Source organism: Cynocephalus volans, chromosome 16 (genome assembly GCF_027409185.1).
Source record: "Cynocephalus volans isolate mCynVol1 chromosome 16, mCynVol1.pri, whole genome shotgun sequence".
Taxonomy (NCBI): domain Eukaryota; kingdom Metazoa; phylum Chordata; class Mammalia; order Dermoptera; family Cynocephalidae; genus Cynocephalus; species Cynocephalus volans.
Window position 1 is genome coordinate 11053408 of NC_084475.1, and position 5490 is coordinate 11058897.

The 5490-nt window shown below is 36.5% G+C and overlaps 1 non-coding gene across 1 annotated transcript; it reads right to left on the reverse strand.

The window, feature by feature from the left end:
• Positions 1–4728: 4728 nt before the first annotated feature.
• LOC134365348 (U1 spliceosomal RNA) lies at positions 4729–4891 on the reverse strand. Its single transcript, XR_010022051.1, has one exon. It is a non-coding gene; the product is annotated as a U1 spliceosomal RNA (small nuclear RNA).
• Positions 4892–5490: the final 599 nt, after the last annotated feature.

Sequence of the window (5490 nt, forward strand, 5' to 3'; positions counted from 1 at the left end):
TTGCTTATTTTAGTAAACTTGTCTCTTTCGTTTTACATTTTGAAATGAGAGACAGACATAACTCAATTACACATGTATAAGTTAGATACTTGGACGATTATGTGAAATACATCAAGAATATTATATATAGTTTCCCATGAGAGATACTCAGGTTCATTTTGCTTTTTATTCCTCTTTCTTACTTTGGTTGATCCAGCTTTCTTATTAATGCACAGATGGATCGTCAGAAACTTGAAAAAAACTAGACAAATATTATGAATGTGCATGCCCATGCATGGATCTGTGAGTTGCAATAAACTTGTATGTAGGGCAAATGTTATCATTCCTCATATTTAAAAAAAAAAAAAAAAGTGAGGAATGGAAGATTGTGACTTGTTGAAGTCATAAAATTAAATAGACAAAGGACAATCAGCACGGGCAAGCATCCCTGGCTCTTATATAGGAGACATGGCTTTGACACTAGTGGTATTTTGGCTGGAAGTGTTTCCAAAGCCCAGGTGTGGATCTTGTTTATATGTATTTTGCAAGTGTGAATGGCTGATCTTGAGAATTGCAAGGGCTCGTTGCCTCCACACTGAGATGTGCATAACACAGCTGCACCCACCTTGAGGATGAAATTAATAAGGAGCTGATCAATTGGAGAAAAATTTCTCAGCACTCCAGAATTAAATTTGACTCTTGATACTTTGCTTATGGTATGCAGCTGTTTGAGGGACTTGGTATCTGAGAATTACTCTTTCATATTGATAGCAGAGAAAGTAACTTTTCATTTTAATTAACCACAATTTTATCCTGCTCTAGAGTACTGGAAATCTTTGCTGTGTTCTCATTACTTTTTCACGAAAAAAAAATATCATGTAGGACTATTTACTTCTAAGTTTCTCAAACAAAGATTTTTCTAATTTGTGTAACTGTGATTCATGTTTCATAGATCCAAACACTGCAGGTTTGACTCAGAGCTATTTTAAAATGTCCATATCGTCAACAAGGACATTTATGAACGTTGAACATTTGTTACACAATCTGTAATGTGAAAATAACTTCCAAAGTTTCCTTGAGTTCCAAAAATATTCTATTAATATTCTGATTCTTACAATAAACCTTAGCTAGAGTTTTACCTTATAAAATTACCTGAAACTTGTTAAGAAGTAAACTGCTATCTCTCTCTCGTTTTTAATTATTTTTTTTTTCTGCTAGTGTTATATGCTAGGAATAAAGCAGTTTTGTTCACTCAGTCTTGCAAAGTGGAAAGTTTTAAAATAAAGAAGTCAGTGCTTTAAAAAGAAGAGCTCTAAATGGTCTCGTCTTGGAAGTTATCACTGGTTAATTTAAAATTGGAAAAGTGCTGTTTTCGGTCACTTGTCCTTGTACAGTCACAGCCAATGAAGCAGATGAAAAAAAATTCTCTGGCTTCATACTAATGGTATTCCATTCATAAAAAGAAATTGTGCCCTGAGATTTAATTGAGTGGTTCCAGGGCCATGCCAGCAGAAAATCAGCTGGTTGGGCTCCTATATAAACATGATGACATGTTGAGGGCAGTGTTTACTTTTTTCTAATTAAAGCAAATTAGAAATTCCATTATATTTCTGCAGTGAGTTCTGACAGCAGCATGTCCTGGGAATTGCTCATGGTACTTCTAGAGTAAGGCTTTCCTTCATTCAACATTCATTTGTTCCCTTAAGTTTTAAATTTATTCCAGGCTCTCAGTGTTTAAGCTGGCTCTGAGACCTTGGTTTTTCAGGATCATTTAAAACAAGGCTGGAGGACCCGGTGGAATTCAGACCAACCACTTGTGATGATATTAGATGTTTTCAGCCTGGATGCTTCGGATGGACATGCTGTTTTCTTCCCCTTCGTCAGGTCTATCGGTTTTCATAATATTGAGGCAAACCTCCAATTGACTACCCAGCTTGGCAACAAGTGATCATTTGCAGGGACCCACACTATGAACGAAAACAACTACGATGCCAATGAAAATATATCAACTGCACAGCAAAAGCGGGTACTTTTTCTGCACAGTGAAAGGCTATTATTGAGCTTTAATTTGACACAGAGCTGTAAACCTGTAAGGACTTTGTTTTTCATTAATGATGCTCTCATACTATGCTTTAAAACCAGCTTCCAGGATCCAGGTACATCTGAGTTTTGATTTTTTGAAAAAAGTAATGACCCCATTGTACATTTATATAACCTGTGTGAAGTTTTCAAAATTCAATGTCACTTCATTAAAATCCTATTTAATAAGTAGCACATTCAATAAAAAAAATTAAATATACAGGGCTCATTAAAATATTGTCCATTTCTGAAATCATAGTTGTTTTATCGTATTGACCTTTTTTTAACTTATCATTTCAAGTGTTAGAAACCTTCATGCAAGGAAGGATATACTCAGGGGATCCCCACCCCAGTGTTTTCGACAGGAAGAGTTCAGATGAATTTACAAGAGGTTTAAAAACTGGGTCTTGATGAGCTCATTTCTGGAGACAATGTCAAGTTTACAAAAGGGAATGAAGGACACCTCTAATAAAGGAGACTTTTAGAGGCAGAACATGAAGAAAACCTTGATCTATTCTGAAGCCTTTTAAACCAAAAGAAAAGAACACAACTGTGACTATAGCAAGAACTGCGTTTTTTGGTAACCGTGGTTTATTATGGACATGAAAATCAGGTGTTTCCATGACATGTGATTATCAGTATCTCCAAGAGAATTTAAGACACAAATTATGTATTAAAAGCAAAAATTAAATGCCAGCTCTAGGTCGATATGGGCAGGAGTTTTTCAGAGGCCTTTTCTCTGTTTCTTCTTGTTGACTACTTTGTTGTATTTCAGCTTGTGCATGGGAAAGGGTGAATTAGAATAGTAATAGGAGATAAAATTTTACAAATTAGATTTGTAAATGTTATAACCTTTAGTAGTTTTTGAGGAGATAATGGCAGAGAAAGAGACTGAACGGAGTTTTTCAGATTTTAGTCTCTTCATTTTTCTCATCTTTGTCTTGTATGTCCAAAGATAAACAAGAATTGGCTGTAAATAAAATTCAGTCTCAAGGAAAGATATCCTACCCCTCTCCCAAGTCTCCAGACCACCTGTTCATGCAGTCATGGAATTTCTTCTTTCCCTAACATGAGCTTTATATAGTCAAACATCTCATAAAATGAGAGAGGGGGGGTTGTGAAATAACAAGAGAGTATTTAAAGGGTCTGACTTAAAGAAATATGCACAGATGAGTTTGGCCAACTGAGGTCAGTAAAAGCCTCCCCTGACCCCAGCCATTAGTAATATTTTCCATGCACTGAGTAAAACAATGGAAACTTCACCACATCTGGTTGAGCCTCCAATACCTATGCAGCTTGTAATGGTTTTTGAAATCTTGATATGAAACAGCACCGTGGCACTCAGCGATAGATTGTTAGTGAGCAAAGAAGGAGCACTTGTTCCAAAACAATGCTTATTACTATTGCTTATTACTATTTCCCTTAGATGCTTCTCTCTGGTTCATATTGCTAGATTATTTCATCTTGATCCAAAGGGAGCTTGGGGTTATTTTCTTCCCCTCTTTCTTCCCCTTTCTTTACAGCAATAGGCAGCAAGCCTCTAGAAAAACCATCTTATGTCTCTTGTGGGGCACCGCATGTTTTCATTGAGAAGTTTTAGTTGGCTGGAGCTTTGAAAGATTGATACATCCAAAAAATGTTTGCTGCCTTAAAGGTCTTTTTCTCACCCTGCGTTTTCTTCGAGTACTTCAGAGGTTTAGAATGAGGACATGGAGCATATTTAAATTGTTCTTAAATAATACACTTGATCTTAATAATGAAGATGTTGATATGATAGAATCCCAAAGCACCCACCATTGTCCTCTCTGAACAGAGTTAATAAGTAAGCTTTTTATGGGCTGTAGGAGCTATAGTTCAAGAGGGCAGGTTCTGTGTCTATCTGGTTCATTTTTCTGTCCCCAACACTCGTCAAGCCACGAGCAGACACTCAATGAATGTTACTGGAATGCCTGACTGTTACCTACATTTTCTCACTCTAAAAACAATTCTATTTGTAGGTTATAAGGTTAATGCAATGTATATCGCATTGCCAGGGTAAAGGATACAGGACTAGGATTCTAAAGTCCTAGTGCTAAATTACTAAGAATTACAATAATAATAATTTATTAAGGGCTTACTTTGTGCCAGGCTCTGCTTTAACCGTTTGTTCATGCATTAACTCATTTTGTGCTTGTTATCATGTTGTAATGTAGGGGTGCTCTTACTTTCAACTCCGTTTTTGGAAAGAGGGAACTTATGAATGAAGAAGTTAACCATTGAGCTCTAGATCGCATAGCTAATAAGTGGTAAATTGATGGTTTTAACCCAAAGCACTTTCTCTTACTATTATGTTTTGTAACTAAAATAGTTGTGTTTTCCTAGAAAAATCACTTTGTACCTTAGTGGCCACCTTTATAAGATTAGCATAATGATACCTACCTCAGAGGAATGGTAAAGATGGGAACTTCAGGCTGGAATTTTTATGGGTACACTTTCCCAGTGTGAATATGCATGAGATAATTTCCAGGCCACTTACATTATTAGCAGATGCTACAGGACTTGGGGGGCCAAGACAGAAATGACTGAGATCTCCTTTTTGACACAGTTTGAATTCACATAGTTCTGGGGACAAATGATATTCTTCAATAAAACTGAGTAATATATATATATATATATATTTTTTTTTTTCTACAGGGGAAAGCACGAATGCAGTCCCCCACTACCACAAATTATGCAGTTGAGTTTCCACATTTGGGGAAATCACAGGGGTCGGCACATCCAGAGTGCGATGGATAAGCCTCGTCCTGGGAAAACCACCTTCGTGATCATGGTATCTCCCCTGCCAGGTAAGTAGAAAACTGAGTAATCTTTGTGATGTAAACTCTTGGAGCAAAGCAACATATAGTAAAAATATTTTTTGTAAAAAAAACAAAAACAAAATCAAAAAACCTCCACGTTAAGTTTTTATTTTCAGGTTTCTTATCTAGGCCAGTAATTTTCCATTTCCTTCTTAAGATTTCCCTAATGCACTCCCACATACACACACACACAAACGCTCGCATGCACACAAGTGCACATTCACACACACTCACATACATACTCATTCACAGGCATACACACACACACATCCCTGTGGCAGTGTTACGATGTGTCTGATTGCTTATTGGTGGCAGATTGTGGTGCAATTTGCTATCTCTGAAGGCAAGTCCAAGGTTTCCAGGTGGCTAGGGAAAATTTCGTAGTTTTATCTTCTGAGATATTTGAGTTGAGGACAGGGGAGGTTTTTCTTTTTCTTTTTCTTTTTCCCCTTTTTAGCAAAAGAAAAAGAAGGATATTCAATAACAATTTCAGGGATCCACATGAACCTTTCCTTAACTCTGAAAGTCTGATACATTTGAGAATAATTAAAATGATAGCATTCAAAGGCACTACTGATATTTTTGTAACACTCGT